Genomic DNA, 18,974 nt, shown 5'->3' with positions numbered 1-18,974 from the left:
GTCATTACCTATAGTGTTCTGGAAAAAAAATCAATATTACATGTTAGTACTAATTCTATAGCAAAATGCATATTTCTATTACAATGCTAACAATAAAATGAGGTAGGACATAATAGCATTTAATAGTACTAAAAATAAAATGAAAATATGGCTTAAGATATATTGGAGATCCAACTAATATTACACCTATAATTCCATTAAGTAGTAGAAGCGTTTTTTAATCCATATGAAGTAGGTACCCATTTGTTCTTCATATTATATTGTGAATGTTTCTTATGATTTCCATGCAGAATTGGTAAATTAATATTTACTCGAAGCTTTATTTCAAATTACAATTGTAATTCAGATTAGAAATAGAATAAATTTTAACAAAAAAGGAATTCACATGAAAAGGTAAATTATTTTTAATGAAAAATAAGTCGCATACAATATGAATTTCACATGAAATATTGAGTTGTTTTTAATGCATGTACTTTTCTCTATAATAAGATGGATCCTCATGTTCGTTCGAGAACAAATGCTCACAAATAATTACTACATTTTATCCATTATCACATTTAATCCATTATACCTAGTGACGACAATGATTCCATTCAAATTGCTTTGAACTCCCTAAATATAATGTAAAAGAGAAAACTCCACAACCACGACCATGACCGCAACCCCCTCCCTTCCGTCGTCCACCATCAAAGATAATGAACTTGGAGTTATGACCATGATAGCAATCCTTCCCTTGCCTTGTGTCCACCATTAGAGGCATTGAACTTGGAATTAAGAGTACTCATGTTTTCTTTGCTCTAATTAATCAAGGAATCAAAACTTGATCAATATATCAAGGACTCCATCAAGGAATAGATATATTATAAGAGAAGCTCAATAGGCTTTGCCAAAAGAGTGTGAAAGAACACTTATCTCTATTTTATGAAATAACTTGAGCGAGTGGAATGAATGGTGGGAAACACTTACCAAGGAAAGGAATATTTTTGGTCCGTCCTTATTTCTATTATTATTAATTCTTCTTAGAATGGAGGGAAGTGTTTAAAAAAATTCTAAAAAATATTATATATATATATATATATATATATATATATATATATACTTAAGTTTAGTTTTTTTTTTAAATATATATTCAGTTTAGTATTTTTTTTTATTTTCTAAAAAATATATATTTAGTTTTTGGTTTTTTTTTTTTATAACAAAAATTATATTTTCTTTTTATAAAAATGGATTTTAAACATCCATTCATGCTAAATTTGTGATTTTATGATACAAGTTTAAATTATGTATAAAAAGTAACTTAATGCCATGCATTGTGTCGCTGAGATGGGTATTATACATCTCTTCCTTGCTAAGTTATAGAATGTGCTTGGGTTTTCTTAATGCAATAAAATTAATTCTTCTCTTCATTATATCTTGAGATGTTCAACTTGCACCTAATAAAACAATAAAGTTAAAATAGGTTTTCCTTTGTCCTTTGTAGATTTCTTTCCCCATTATTCCTTGCCTTAATAGATTAATTGTCTTATGGTGGCCTTGAGTGGTCACTCCCATTAGTTGCATGCTTTTTAGTTTTATGTTAGTGACATTTCTTAGGATTTATAACATGTTATTTAATTACGAAATTGTATTATTTTCCATATTATTGTTGAATATTAATATTGAATATGTTGGTTTTGAACATGGTTTAGAAAAAAGTTCCCAAAGGGTTTATAGATTGTAATTTATAATGTAATGCTTCGTTGCTTGATGAAATTGTTTTGAATATTTTTTTTAAAGATTCATTGATTGACGAAATTTTTATGGATATTTGTTTTAGTATATTAACTTGTATGTGATAAAGTCAAAAGTCACCTCATTTTGAGATATTCATTGGTTAATTTCCCTAAGGCTATCAAGTTCACCATTCAGTCCTAGGTTAATGAAATATAGGAGTCATGAAGTGGCATTGTCTAATAACTTAAATCTTGGAACATGTTTTTTTTAGTCACATTATGCTTCCTTTCTATGTAAATTCTCCATGAAAATAGTCTCATGGAACATGAGGGACCTCAATAGTAAAGGAAAACAAATACTCGTAAAATAGAAATTGTACGCAAAGCACCCATCAATAATGTTGATATAAGAAATAAAAATATTAAGTGAGGTTCTCCCTCATATAATTAGAAAATGGGGGAGGAATTTCCAAGTAGTAGTGATTAATGATTAGATATACTTGGGTGGAATGGCTATTATTTGGAATGATCAGGACATCAAGGTTACCAATATGTTTACGTCTTTTCACATTATGACAATATAATTTTAGTTAATTGACATCTAGGACTACTACCATGTATCCAATGTCTATGACTCCAATATCACAAATGGGAAACCTCTATTTCTCAATTCTATTTCCAACACAAGTAATTTATACTCCCCATCTACGTGGGTTATCGAGAGTGACTTCAATATTATCAAGTGTCTTGAGGAAAAGAAAGGATAAATCACAATGTTTACCATGAGATTTTGTAAGATATACCATCAAGGCTCTAAAGTAGTATCCATTGAAGTTCTCAAGCAATGAGTCTCCAACCCACACATGTGGATCAATGACATGTAATACATGTGTGTGTGGTGACTAACTTAATACACTATTCTACTAACTCCACAAACTTAAGTATTTCATTCCGTCGCATGATTGACCATAGTGTGACATAAGTAAACCAAGATTAGACATGAAACCATTAGGCAAGAAAAATTCCCTAGATCCTCAATTAGGTTCTTAAATGATGAAGTGAAAATGAAATCGGAAAAGCGGACTTCATGATTTAACCATCACAAACATATGATCAAGTGTGACTAGGAGTGTATATATTCATATGTTTTCCAAAGAGGGTGTGAATACATGAGTTACCATTCATTGGGCCTTATTTTTCTATCTTTTGATTTTTCTTATATATAGGACTTAGGGAATAAGTTTTTCATAAGTTTTGAACAAATCATAGATATAATATTTACATAAATTTTCACTTTAACCTTAGAGTTTAGACTTAGATAAGTCATTATAGTGTATCTTTAATGATTTTGGCTTTCACTTTTTGATTTTCTTTCATCACAAATGACAAAAGGGGAAATATTTTGCCACAAATCTATGAATGCTCAATCATAAAGGTGTCATGTGATGAAAACAAATTAATGATGTTATTCACTATGAAAATGATGGGTATTTTTGAGAAACACTTATGCTTGTGGTTGCCTCCTCCCTCGTTGAGAGGGAGTGAGCATTGACACCATATTATCCATTTGTCATGTATTATGGCCAAGACTAATAGTCGTAAGCCTACTAAAGACACCAAGAGGGAGAATGGTATATTAGATAAACATCTGGGACCAATATTCTTTGAGAATTTGTGCTTTGACAAGGACTAACCACCGTAAGTCAAGTACATTAATCCAAGATAAGAATAGTCATGAGGATCGACATTTCCTGGTGTCAAATATTATGACAGTGGATTAGGAAATAATCATGCGAGGACATGCCTGATGAACATCCTAGTGCGGTAAGTGCCTAAAGAGGTAGTGGTGTCCAAATTTATGCCTCCCAACATTGTGCTATGATTTAATGGAGAGATATAGCTTGTTAGTCAAGGCCTTTCTATTTTGACAATGTTGGCTATGATGATGTAAATCATCGTTGATGCTTATCAATCCAGATCCCTTCTTATATGAATATTTCAACTTGAGAGTACTTTTTTGTCTCATTATGAATATCTCCCTAGTTTAGAGGGAGTGTCATCATCTTCATTATAATCATCATCACCACCATTAATCTCATCATTGCATTATCATCGTAATCACCATTCATTTCGTCATCATCATCATCATCATCATGATTATGGACATTTTCATCAATTTTTCATCATTATAGGTGTCGTAAGAAATATCATCAACCCAAAAAATATTACGAGTGCTCAAAAAGGGTTGTTAGGACACATGATATATGCAAGAGAAATGACAATTTTATTTTTTAGAGATGATCGATGATCATCATCATCACTATTATTATCACCGTCATTATAATTTTCATCATCCCCATCATCATAATTAATGTAATTTCTATCATCATTGTTGTCAACTTCGTCATGAACATCATAATCATCATTCATGCCATTATTGTTGTTGATTATGACCAAGATGAAAATAATGATAATGATGATCAAATGATGATGACTTGGAAGATGACTCTAAAGATAATGATTATGATTATGACCATGACAACATTTAAAAATTGGAAAGATTGTCCAAGGTCATTAGCATCGCCATCATCATTGTCATTATAACCCCCATCAAATTTATCATCATTTTTATTATCATAATAATCACAATTCATGTCATTATCATCATCATCATAATTATCGACATTGTCATCAGTTGTTCATAATTGTTAATGTCATAATAAATATCATCAGTGCAAAAAAAAAGGGTTGGAAAATGGATGCAAAACAAGACAGAAAAATTGACACAAAAGTGGATGAAAAAGTAGATGCAAAATTGGACACAAAATAGGATGCAAACATGGATGAAAAAGTGGAAGAAAACATGGGTGTCATAGTAGGCATAAAAATTAGCATGAATTGTTGTGAAATAAATGGGGATACAACAATGAACAAAAAAAAAGACACAAACTTGGATGCAAAAAGGAGGAAAATTTGGATTAAAAAATGGATGTAAACATGGACCAAACATGGGTGCAATAGTGGACACAAAATTAGATTCAAAATTGGATTCATCAGAAGTGGATGTAAAAGTAGATGCAAAATGGGATGCAAAAAACATAAAAATTATTTGATGCAAACTTGGACAGAAAAGAGGATGCAAATCTGGATACAAAATTGGAAGAAAATGTGGATTTCAATGATAGGCACAAGATATGGCATAACAAAAGTGGATGTAATAAAAAACACAAAAAAAGATGCAAACTTGGATGCAATACAAGATGCAATAAAGGATGCAAAAGTGGATGCAAACATGGGTGCAATAGCAGAAACAAAATTGGATAAAAAATCTGGATGCAATGGAAGTAGATGCAAAAGAATACACAAAATGAGATGCAAAACCCAACACAAAAGTGGATGCAAAAATAGATGCAATATTTTGATGCAAAAGTGGATGCAAAATTGGAAGCAAACGTGGGTACAACAGTAAGTACAAAACATGGTACAAATAGTGTCACAACAAAAGTGGATGTAATGATAGATGCAAAAAAAGAAGCAAATGAAGATGAAAAATAAGATGTAAAAGTGGATGTAAACATGGGTGCAACAATGGATGAAAAATATGATACAAAAGTTGATTCAACAAAATTCGATGCAAAAGTAGATGCAATATGAGACACAAAACCTGATGCAAATCTTGACACAAAGGGGATGCAAAAAATGATGTAAAAATGGATGCAAAAAATGATTTAAAAAACGATGCAAAAGAGGATGCAAGAGATGATGAAAAAGTTGATGCAAGTGTAGGCGCAAAAAGTGGATGCAATAAATGATACAAAAGTTGGCGAAACAAAATTAGGTGCCAAAATTGATGCAAAACATGGTGCAAAGGATGGCACAAAACTTGGCATAAAACCTGGCATAAAACCTGGTGTAAAACCTGATGCAAAACCTATTACAATACCTGGTGCTAAACTTGGTGTAAGACTTGGTGAAAAACTCGGTGCAAACTTTGCATCAAGTTTTGCACCATATTTGATAAATGGACACAAATAGCACCAAAAATGGGCTCTAGACGCAAAAAAGGAAGAAAAAATGGACACTAATCACAGGGTTTTGTTGTAGTGACTGGTATATACTTAGATCTCCATACAATCTCAACATAACCCATAACTAAATTCAATACAAAATTCACAAAAAATTTAAATGTAAATTTCTCATCAGCAGTTTGACCAATTATTCTTGGTCTCCACCATTTAACAAATGCATTAAATTTAATTTCACTAAATCTTCAATGAGATTTCTCTGCCCAATTCACACACATAGGAACTTAATTCTACCAATTCTAGATTTTAAAAATTCCTCAATGATCATGCATGTAGACACTTCATACATATAAGATATGAAACTTCATTTCATTAACAAAACCTATAAATACAAAAATACTCAAAAACATTTGTTTCTTTCTATGAGCTTGATTTCACATTCATTTAGCCATTAGCCCTGCCCATAGGTTTACAATGATTAAATACAAAATTAGAAGAAATGCAGATTTTCCTACATCCATAAATCACTCCTTGATTTATTCCATAAAGCTCTCATGATTTATTCCTTAAAGTTTTCATGATTTATTCCCTAAATCTCTCATTTTTTTCAAGGTAAATTACCTTTTGCCTTATGGAAAAAATCTTGCCTATCCATAACTTTTCTAAAACTATGACTCATTAATTATAAAACTCATAAAATATACCAACTTGGAAAATACAATTTATTTACATATAAGAATATAAATTCTTCTCAAAAATCAAGACCCCATTTTGAAGTTTTTTCACATCGAATACTTAATGGGTTGGAAGCTCTAATGCTCATGCATTAGACCCCCAAGGTAGAAAAGAGTTCATGATCTCTTGATCATGTTTCATTAATTTCTGAACCCTCTAGGATCCCAAACTTTGCACTGTTGTTGTCCATATGCTTCTGTTTTTGTCACCTTCAATATTCCTAGTTTCCAAACCTTTTGTTGTTGGTGTCCACTTTCTTTGCTAATGAAAAGCGTTATACTCAACTTTTCCTTGTTGTTGGTTGTCATTGTCCTCTTGTTATGCCTTCTCTCGGTAATCTTGTTCATCAACATCCACAGTCTGTCTGTTTCCTCATCTAACCTTGGCTTTGATTGTTGTAACTTGCTTGCATCACTCAAGTCTTGTTGTTGCATTTCCATTTGTATAAGAATCACATAATTCTTATTACCTCTAGTTCAAAAGAATTATGCTGACCATACCTTATAGTATCATTCACCTTTGTATCCTTCAAAGCAACTTCCTTCTCCACTTCCAGTTGTGCATGTTGATATGCACCTTTGGATCTAATAGTTTCTCTTCCAAATAAGTTAATTCTTCAAAATCAGCAAACCAAACTTGAATTGGTTTTATAAACTCTTTGCAACATTCATTACCTTTGTCCTTCACCAACCAGTCTTCCAAGAGCTTTATTTTTTCTTCGAAGTCCAAATCTACTTCATTTGGTAGAAGACTTTCATGCTCAATTCCATTTCTTGGAATCTCCTTGAGTATTCCTTCATGTTCATCATTTATCTTTGTACCTCCTTTCACAAGTGTTGCATTTAAGTGTTTTTCTTCATCATGGCTTAGAACAAAGTAAGAGTTATGTCCTCCTTCACCTTCATCACTTGTAACAGAATTTGCATTCCACTCATTCTGTAATTTTGTGGAAGTTGTAGGTAACTGTCCACCATCATCCATACATGCATCTAGAGAAAATTCATTAGTTTTAAAAATATGAGAATCTTGGATATAATTCACTGCTTCATCCTCATTCTCTCCAAGTAATGGCCCTTTCTCTAGTTCACAAAAGTGCACTTTTTTTCCTGGTAATCAAATGCTTTGAGTTCCCTTTCTTTCAACCAAGTTCTTATCATGTGCCTCATCTTCTTGCGCAAATTTCTTGCAAACAATTCCTTAACCGACCATTTAACTTTCTTAGACTTAAAAACCCATATGCATTTATGGTCTTCCTCATGTTTCTGTAGCCGCTCCATAAGTACATTCAATTGTACTTTAATATTAGTAAGTTCCCTCTCAAACTCATCATCACTCAACTTCCTCTTTATGTCATTTGCATTGACATCTTTTTTCATTCTCTTATAGCTTTCACCTGAACTTTTGTAATGGCCCTTTGTGGTTATTCTTCTCTTTATCTTTGTGAGCTTCTCCATACTCAATAATGAACTGCAACCAAGCCTCTCCTCTGTAGAAAGTCTCCTCCTCTTGCTACTCAATACCTCATCAATATTTTTTCACTAGCTTGACCTTTCGGTATTTTCTCTCCTTAGAACCTTCTCGAGCACTCCTCTACTCCTTTGGTTGTTGCACTTACTTGATTTACTTGTTTTGAGAACTTCTACTTGTTCCCTGCTTCCTCTACTATAAGGTTCTTCTGCCACAATTCTTACTTCACTTGTTGTCTCTGTCACAACTTCCAAGCTATGATCCATTATCAATATCCTTCAACTATTACCTACAAACATCAACTCCTCTGCACAAATAAATTCAGAAATATAAAGACCAATTTACCTATTGCACTGCCACAATTCTCCAATCCCCTTGTGTTGCGTGACTTTGATCAACTATGCTTTTGTAATATCCAAAATTTTGGCCTGTTGGGGCCTGACCCAGGTTCAGAGTTAATTAGCCAAACAAATCCTTGTACTACGGGCCCTTTTAGCAACAGTTCGTGAAGCGCGGACTGAGGTCTCACCCGAAGTAGTATGGGAGGGTGCTGGAACTAGGTTTCCACACCCTTGAGATGTATGAGAGGTTCGACTGGTCCAACTATTCTTCCTACACACAGGTTTCTTTGCGCACTTCCCAAGCCCTCGCGCCCTGATATACTGCCCTCGCGTAGCCCTAACCAGGGGCTGTGGAGCTTCCGCGTTGCTGGAGCAATGCTCTGCGCTATTCCCCTAAGACGCACCCGAGATCTTACTTATCTTCCTATACCAGTCAATTACCTTCACGTAGATGGATGTCTTACATTATATTTATTTATACAAAACATTCATATGAGTTCGTGCAGCAAATAAACAGTACACTTGCAATTTATACCCAATCATACATTAAAGCAGGAATAGATACACAGAAATATGGTAAACTTCTCTTTATTAATTATTTCAATGGTTAGAGACTCAACCTGCCCTGCAAACTTAGCTGTAGAGCCTTCTTCTACTCTACGACCCAAAGACACACTTTACACTTCGACTCAAGCACTTGGACTCATCATACTTCCATTCTATTTGCTATCCTATACACTTAGAGCCTTGCTCTATTTATACAATCCCATGGTCCGCGGCGTTTGGGTAGATCTATTAAGTCGAAATTACATTACAAAACCGAGGGCGGAATACCCTGTGACTCTATTATAACTTTGCGCTCCACGCCCATAATTCACGGAGCTTTTACAAAAGACTTGGTCAAAACTTGGGCTTTAAGCCCCAAAACATGCCTTGGGGGATTCCATGCCCAACAGGTCCCAAACACAAACATCGTGACTCGCCCTCGAGTCACTCTGTCGATGCGGAGATATTTGTGTGGAGTCCCTCCAACTCTATCCGAACTGCTGCAAGTTCGGCAGCGCACTAAGCTGCTACCTGCTGGATCTGCTCTACGTGTTATTCCGAGATCGCGGTGTCGAAACTGCTTCTGTGCATCTATGCCTGTGTCCCCTGCATTTGTGCGAGCTTGCCTTCAATTGTTGTTGTGATGGTGAAGGCCGGTCGATCCAAGGATGAACGCGTGCCTTCAAGACTGCTTCCTTATGTCGTGTTGCGTCCACCTGTTCTTTCAGCGCTTTGGCCTGTTGCATCCGTGCGAGCCTCTAAGTGAGGGCCACCGTCTACGTAGTTCCTTTCACGCTGTCATACTGCTGCTGAAGTTCTCGTGCCTCTGTCTCTAAACGCTGGATGTTAGGGTCCTCTTGTAGATTCGTGAGGACCACAAAGGACTCCAACATTCTAGTGCAGTCTTGAATTGCATTGCCGATCTCGTCCAGTCCCGCTGTAATAGCGCTGGCACACTGTTCTCTGATTTCCAGAGGGGTGGATGACTGCACCTTTAACCGTAGCTTGGCGATCTAAAGGTTCAGCTCCAGCTAAACCTTTGTCATTTCCTCCCGTGCCTCACGCACCCTTGCTGCTATCCTGTGGATGCACACCTCTGCTGGTGTGTCTGCTGGGATGGCCAGCTTAGGGACGCTTTGACAAGCTTCGTCCAGTACCTGTACCAATTGTCGATTCTATGACACCACTTCGTCGCGCTGCAAGCTCAACTGTTCCATGTTGATTTTCTACTCGCTGAGGACTTGCAGTGCGCGGCTCTCCCTAGCCCATAGTTCTGCAGTTATCCCATCCTGTAGAACATATAATGTCTCCCGCCAGAGTGCAGCCATATTGATGTCGAGACCCTTCAACACACTAACCGTAATCTTGTTGGCCTCATTTGTTGTCACTAGTGCCCCTTCCAGTAGCATTATGGTATTTTTCACCCGAGCGCGCAACATCTGTTCTGCTTTCGTTGTTCCGACTGCGAGGTTGGTTGAAAGGCTACCAGCCTAAGGAGTGTGCACCTGCAACTCCTGCAGCAACGCTCTGAGGGCCCCCAACGCAATTTGGTTCTCCTGCATAAAATTTTGGAGGGCCTCGAAGGTGACATCGCGCACTGTCTCGCTGATGTCGTGCAGATCACCCTTGGTTAAGGTGATCGAGTCAATAGAAAACTTCGATGCCTTGACCTTCTTGCGTGGCCCCATTCGCTCGGTCAGGTGTTGGCGCTTCAGCTGTGTTGATGTGGTTTGTGGGTCCGCGCCTCCCTCCTCTTCCTCTGCTTCCTGCTCATGCGAAGGCGTATTTTGGCCCTCGCATGTCTTCGCGGCTACCTCCTGCGCTGCTGCTGCCTTTTTCTGTTCAACTGTTGTTTATGCAGCGTCCTGCGCCTCCTACACTTCTGTTGCCCCTGCCTCCTTTCTTCTCTTCTCGGCCAACTACACCATTCGCAGTTTGGCCTCCTCTTTCATCCTTTGCACTGCAAACTTCTCCATTGTCGCGATGTCTAGAACACGCCACTCCGGCGCCCATGTCTCCAGTACTTTAAAGATTACATCGTCCATGGCAACAAAAGGTAGCTCTATCCATTTCTTGGCTGGGTCCTTGCACGCTTTGATGTATATGCTGTGGAGGTCCACCTTAAACTCTGCAAAACTTTGCAGGTTGTTGTAGACAGTGGATGACAACCGCGGCTTGCGGTTGATCCCCATTCTAAGGTTCATCTCCATGAACACCCAGAATATCTTACTGTCGCGGATCCTATTTGCATCCTTTGTGGCCCAGAGCGAAGCGTACTTCGTGGCCTCCGGTAAATCCCTGTCAATTGTGGGGAATTGAGTGTCTTCTAGCAATTCCCCTACCATGAGCATTATGGATAGCAGAAGCCATGCATAGTGGAATGTTTTGCCCTGTTCCTGAGCTTCGCAGCAATTCTCCAAGAATTCCTTGCAGAGGAACTTGAACCAGTTAAACTGGACCCCCTCCGCGCACTGCTCAGCAAGTGCTACCACCGACGCGGGTACTTCGTTCGTGCGGCACTTGCGCATAACCTTACCTGCCAAAATTTGGGTCGCCACCCTTACTGCTTTGTCGTTGATGTTGGATATGGCGTAGCCCCTCTTCTTCTTTTCCAATTTATACTTCTTCTTCATGGCCTTCGCGATGGCCAAGTCACTACTTTTCCCCTCCGAAATATCTGCGAGGTCCTCTCCTTCGCATGGCAGTCGGGTGATGCGGTGAATTAAATGCTTCGTGATGGGGATGGGCTCTTCTAGCCACAAATACCCACCATGCACCAAGCAGAGCAGCTGCCTGATGACGAAATTGTTATTGGGGCGGGGTGGAAATGCGGCACCCAAAGTAGGTTTAGTAGCCCTGCCTTTTCGACTCCACGCAACCACTTTCGTGGCTCTAATTCGGTAACCCCCACCTCGGTGTTCTGTGTAGGCTTCATAACCTGCACGGTCTCTAGGTGAGGGAACTTCTCGTGGGCAGTGAGGTCCCAATCTTCAAATTTTAAACTAGGCACCCGTCCCAGGTGTGTTCCCTAAAAAATGATGTTATATAGGAGGAGCAGGGTCTGGAGAGAGCTCTTGCTCTCGTCAAGTTCCTTGGGCACTTTAGCCTTCCCCTTCACGGGGGGATATAGGCGAGCAACTTTGTTGGAGGGTGCGCAGGCTCAATTTCCTCCTCCATGCCTTTGTCCTTGTCTTCTTCAATGATCAGGTCCTCTAGGGCTTCCTCCTCCTCATCAGTTTCTATGTTAATGACTTTCCCCTTCTCCTCCATCGTCAGCCTAGTGTGTAGCGGGTTTCGCGGGGACACACATACGGGAACCATTGCCTGTTTGTCCTTCTTTGGTCTTGGCGTGCGCGGTGATTTCGGGATTTCTGCCACAATCCCAGTGCCTTCAAGGGCATCCCCCACAGTCAGGGCCTGCGCGGCCTCTTCGGCAGTCATCTCTGTGATATCCATAACTTCCTCAGATGCTGCCATCGTGTCCGACCAGAAATCTATCGTTCACATATTCAGGGGCTCAATGAATGCTCTGCACAAGTCAAACAAGGCTCTGCTCAGGCTACGCGGGGTATACAACTGCTCAATTCGCAAATGACCAAGTGTTGTTTGCTGGGAAGCCCTTTGTAATTTATAATGCATTTTGAATTTGAATTCGACTGTTCCCCCCAAATCCGGATCATTAATGCTCCCTTGGCGGTAGATTTTCCCAAATCTTGCCCATAAATTGCATCTTAAATGCCTACCGCCCGCTCCATTTAGCCTCAAGTCGAGCATCCCATCGTGAATAGTGACTTCAACAGTCACTTTTTGACCAACCCGCATGGCAGCATAGCCCCCCTTGCGCGGTCGCAGACCTTGTGACTTCTTGCTTCTACGCGCAGCTTCCGGGCAGAGTAGTTTATAGTCCCGCACCTCCTTTCAACTGCTTGGAGTGTTAAGTCTGTACTTCCCTCAGCTAGTCAGGTGGTTGCACCACCCGTATAGGGTTTCATCTTGTCATCCATCACTTTTCTTGGAAAATACCCACCTTTTATTGTTACAGGCGGCGTCGCGCACTTTATCATCTGCAACGCGCCACCCTAGTTGATTCGCTTAGTAATGTGTGGTCCAAGCCAAGGCATCAGACTAATCAATTCGCGGCGATAGTCCTCAAACTTATCAGTGTGATCGTGCGCATTTTGTCTTATCACCCTGGTCTTCTTATTAAGAAAATCTTCCTTTATCTCATCCTCCAGCTTCTTGACTTCCGCTTCTACCAGAGTGTTTTTCTTCCTTAATCGCACCCTTTCTTTCTCAAGTTCTCGGAGCCTGAAATTGCCCTGTTGTATTTCTTCTTCCAAGGTTCTGCGAACCGTCATATCTACCGGTGTTGTCATGCGCGAACTATGTTTTTCATGTACTATAGGGATTACAACGTTCACTTTATACTCCATCCTTGGCGGTGCCTGTGTGGTCAGGTTTTTGCACGTGGTCCAATAAGCCCATAGAACTATTGGTACGCGCAGGTCCTAGTTAGTCCACTTTGCATTGTGGACCTTGTTCAGTGCTCCGCACACTTTATTAAAGGCTTCTGCGTGGATAACATTCTACACACTTAGTCTTTCCATACTTCGTGGCTCCAACCGGAGGGGTTGTCCGTGCCATTTCCTTGCCTGTACATGCTTACTAATCGTATCTAATGCGAAGATTGTGTGCTTCCGCGCAGGTTTCACACCATATTCCTGCATCCATCGGGATAGGTGCGTGCGTGGACCATTTAGTCCGACAATCTTGTCCGTCAATCTCATCTGAGGCTGCCCAAACTGCATGCGCATCATCCTTCTGCATTTGCACCAATCCTCAAAACTTCCTTGGTGCGTACCCCACCACCTTGCAGGAATAACACGCAATACCCATTTCAAAGCTTTGAACCGTTGTTGTTTTGGCACTTCTCTTTCAAATTTTCTCAGGAATTCATCCACCTCACCTAACCGATCATACATAGGCAGGTCCCTCACCTCCGTCGATACGTAATGCAGCGATCTCGTCATAATGTTATAGTTTAGTGTGGTTACCTCATGTAACTGATTCTGCCATCGTTCTATTTCCTCATCCAAATCCGATGTGCAGGATCTTTTGTGCTCCCATGAGATTCGTTCATCCGTAGTTGGATTCACCCAATCCTTCTCTCGCGCGGTTATTTTGTAGATGCAATCCAAATCATCGTCGTTGTCGTAGTCGTGCACTGGCTCCGTGTAGCACGATCCTTCTGCAGGGTCTAACAGTACAACCACGCACAGAGACTTTTTCTAAAAAATCATCTTGTGTTTCTTCATATTGGTCACCCCATTCATGTCACTGGTCTAATCTATTCCCAATAGCGCGAGGTAGGGATTGCTATCATCGACAATCTCTATTACTTCGAAATCTGCTAGCGTGCTTGCTCCTTCGATATTTACTGTGATTCCTTGTAATCACCCCATAGGTAGGATCTTTTGCTGGTTCGCCATTTGTAGTTGGATAGGAGACCATTGCAGTGTAGGCCTCCCCATGCGCTCCAATTTCTTCTTCGGCAAGATGTTTGCGTCCGATCCTAGATCCAGAATCACTTGGTCCATCTCATATTCTCCAATCTGCGCGGTCAATTTCATCTCCCTTCCCGTCCGCGTTGTGTGCTTTTCGAGCTTCTGAACTACGCGCGGTTCTCCTTGCATGGTCCCAGTGCATCTATTTATGAGTTCTTGCAGCCCCCTTACAACCTTGTTGTCACGCAACAGCTTCATGCATGTTTCCAGGAACGTAGTGAGCATCGATGTGTCCATTTCCGGCTCCAGTCTGTCTTTACTTCCTGAAGTGGAGGCATCAGTGAAGCTCCTCTTAGCTTCCATGAAGGTCTCCTTAGTGCCCTCCAAATCAAATTATGGTTCCTTCGTTGGAGCCTTGCGAACCCAAGTACTTTCTTCAAGCTGGTTGCCTTTTGTCATCCCCTGTCGTAATTCCACTCCGGAGCACGATATTTACATTAGGGTCTTCCTCGCACGGCTCAGACCTCATCATTTGCAGGTTCTAGGCCGGGGGAGGTTGGAGTGCTCCTTTATCGTGCAACCTCGCTATTAGTGTGGGACAATCCTTTGTCTCATGATCAAACAACGTACAATACAAGCATGATGGCCACGTTGGATTCATGCAATCGCGGGCATAATTCCCTGGCCCTCCACAATTGTAACATATCAATTTTCCGCGACCTCTTCTTGGTCCCCCTCCACCTCGGCCTCATTCGCACCCCTGAAATCCGGTGCGCGCCATTCCTGCATTCTGATTGGGGGGCCGCATTTTGGCCTGAACTCTGAAGGTAGGAGTTCGATCCATCATCATCTCATAACTTCTACAGGTGCGCTCATCATGTCCCACTGACCTACAGAAATTACAGAACAACTGTTGTGAATTCTGCGTATACTTCTGTAATAAATGGCAGTTATCTGTAGCATGCTTTCCTCCTATCTAACAAATCGCACACCATAGTGCAGGCACTGTTCTTGGTCCTGCTTGTGCCTCCGGTCTTAATGGCATTGGCCCTCCTCCTGTAAGGTAATTCGCGAATACCGGGCAGTGGTCCTTGTCGTGCCCCTGACCCTTGAATTTTACGCACCATAGCTCATCGCGTACCTCTGGGTGGGTTGTCCTGTCTTGTTTCAAACTCTGCATCTCAAGGCACAAGTTTTTTAGCTGCGCATGAATCTAGTGAACTCCCAGGTTGGGATCTTGTATCAGGGTCTCATGCAATCTCATCGCGACCTCCAAGGCCTCAACCTGAGTGGTTAGCCTCTGTTGTGACAGCGCGTTCCGTAGATGCAGCGTTAAAGATGCTACAAACCATTCATGATGTTGCCCATCTGTTAACGTCATGTTAGCTTCGTCAATTGTGCACCTCAGTCTTTGATCTAACTCCCAAGGGGTCTCGCCTGGTAGCATTGTGATTTCCTTGAACCCAATGATCAACTGTGCCTCTGACTTTGGCCCGCTAAATTCTTTGTTTAGCACAACTTGGATATCTGTGATCCCCGCATTCGGATTGTCATTGGAATGTTTAATGTACCAGGTCAGTGCGCGATCCTACAGAGCACTGACCAACGTTACCTTCTTTATATTGTCATCTGTGACTCCCTGCACTTCCCATACAACTTTTATCACGAACCAAAACTGGTCCGATCTTTATTCCCTACTCCCTTGAACACTGGTAACTTTATTGCGCTCGCCATACTGCTTCGCGGTGGTGGCAGAGGTGGTATGGGCGAAGACGGGGTTGAAGACGATGAAACTGGCAGTGGTGTGGGTGGGGGAGGTATGCGCGGAATTCTTTGCCTTATCAGATTGATCGCACATCTTGGTGAGACCTTCACGAGATCTTCTTCGCAGAGGTGAAATGAAGGGGATAGTTTGTAATTCTGCGCTACCTTCATTTCTATAGATTCTCCCACTTCACGTAGCTCCAAACATCAATTTATTCGCATAACCAATTTTTCACACAGTATCATTTTAATCCAAGTGTTCAAAGATTAAACGTACTTACCTCGCGGTCCTTTTAGGAAGCGTCATTCTGCCTCACTATAACTAACTGAAGTATCTACCGCAAATTCGGTGATGAATCCTCCTATGATTCGATCGAGCCAGTGATCGACAGCGTGCGCGATCTTATCCTCCGATGCTTCTAATCTACGCACCAATTCTGGAGTCCACACAATAGGTCTGTCGAGTTTACACCTTCCTTGTCTATCTGCTAGCTTCGCGATCCACTCGTATAGCTCAGTAGGAAAAGACACAAAGAAAATTCCATGGATCTTTGTGTATAAGTAGCAGTCTAACCACTCTTCCTTTGATAGTCGCGGATTCCTGTTTTCCTGCGTCGCAAACTCATGAATCTTTCTGTCTAACCAATCTTCAATTCCCTTTTTTGTCAGATTCCAATGATACGACATCAAACATCTCTATGCAGATCTCGGTCCCGGCGACAGAACCATTTGTTGGCTTGTTGGGGCCTGACCCAAGTTCGTAGTTAATTAGCCAAACAAATCCCTATACTACTGGCCCTTTCGGCAACAGTCCGCGAAGCGCGGAGTGAGGTCTCACCCGAAGTAGTGTGGGAGGGTGTTGGAACCAGGTTTTTGCACCCTTGAGATGTCTGAGAGGTTTGACTAGTCCAACTATTCGTCCCTGCGCGCAGGTTGCTTCGCGCACTTCCCAGGCCTTCACGCCCAGATATACTGCCCTTGCACAACCCTAACCAGGGGCTATGGAGCTTCCACTCTATGCTCTACACTATTCCCCTGAGACGCACCCGAGATATTACTTATCTTCCTATACCAGTTAATTACCTTCGCGTAAATGGATGTCTTACGTTATATTTATTTATACAAAACAATCATATGAGTTCGTGCAGGAAATAAACAGTACACTTGCAATTTATACCCAATCATACATTAAAGCAGGAACAGATACACAGAAATATGGTAAACTTCTCTTTATTAATTCTTCCAACGGTTACAGACTTGACCTGACCTGCGCACTCAGCAGCAGGGGTCTGTGCATTCAACTGCGGACTATTAGGCCTCTGCACACTCAACTGCAGAGCCTTCTTCTACTCTATGACCCAAAGACACACTTTACACTTCAACTCAAGCACTTGGACTCATCATACTTCCATTCTATTCTCTATCCTATACACTTAGAGCCTCGCTCTATTCATACAATCCCATGGTCCGCGGACCATGGGTAGATCTATCAAGCCGACATTAATTATAAAACCGAGGGCGGACAACCCTGTGACTCTATTATAACTTCGCCCTCGGCCCCATAATTCGTGAAGCTTTTACAAAAGACTTGGTCAAAACTTGGGCTTTAAGCCCCAAAACATGCCTTGGGGGATTCCATGCCCAACACCAAACACCAAAATTTCTAACAGATCTGATACACTCTAGATGAATTTTATTTGAATTTTATTTAGGTTAACTAATTTAACTTAAATTAAAATAAATATTTAATTAGGTTAAATTAATTTAACCTAAATAAAATTAATTTAGGTAAATTAATTTTATTTAAGGCAAAATTAAAGTAATTTAATTTAATTTAGGTCATATTAATTTAATTTAAGTTAAAGTAAAGCATGTTAGGTTAAATCAATTTAGGTTAAAATTAATTTAATTCAAGTTAGTTTAGGTTAAATTAATTTAGGTTAAATTAATTTTTAATTTTATTTTTAATTTAGGTCAGATTAATTTTATTTTTAATTTAGGTTTAAGTCGATCAATTAAAGTAAAATAAAATTCAAAAAAAAAATAATAATAATAATAATAATAATTAAAAAATTAGTTTATTTAATTAATTTATCTATAAATATATGAAAATCTAGCCGACCTCACATGCCCAAAGTTATCTCTCTACCCTTTCTATCCTTCTATTAATAGATTCACAATTGCTTGGCTCTCTCTTCTCAAAATACAGATTTCATTACCCTGATGATGGACTCACCTAGCTAGTCCGAAACGTCGGTTTCAAAATTTGCTCACAGGTTTTTCCATTGATTAAAATTCTCTACCAGCCTGTATGGAATCTCTCTTCAACAACTCTAGATGCTCTCAAAAATTTTGCAATAAAAGCACTGAACATAAACCAGATCTGAAAACACAGCCTTTATTTATATTAATAACTGAAGCAATAGTACATGCCATACAATAAATTCCAAGCCCCTGCAATGGCACGTATGGTTGCTTATCAAAAAGAAGTTAAATGCACTAAAGCATGATTGTGGACCCTAGATGGATCCACTAGACAAAATAACACCCACGGGGTTTTCATCCCTCGGATCAAACTGGAAGTGGCCACGCCAAGTTCTCAAGAAAAACATAGCAAGATAGATTAACCTGAATGATCCAAATGCTTAACTTCTATCCCCTTTTATAGGCTTGATGGAGTCTCTAAAGACCTTACTTTATTATTTTCCCTTGAAAACCGAAGGCAAATACCATGGGCTGACACCATGGGAAAATACCACGATAAATACCATGGACAAATTCCGTCCATTTTTACTAGATCAAGAAAGGGAATATTACAAATCCTCCTACCCAAAGATTGCTTGCCCTCAAGAAATTCACTGTTATCCACAACAAAAGTAT

The sequence above is a fragment of the Pinus tabuliformis genome, chromosome 3_1, assembly GCF_031772625.1.
Source record: "Pinus tabuliformis cultivar Carrire ecotype Pingquan chromosome 3_1, CPIR1, whole genome shotgun sequence".
NCBI classification, from domain to species: domain Eukaryota; kingdom Viridiplantae; phylum Streptophyta; class Pinopsida; order Pinales; family Pinaceae; genus Pinus; species Pinus tabuliformis.
The sequence above is the reverse complement of the archived record's forward strand: the minus strand, read 5'-3'. Positions refer to the sequence as shown.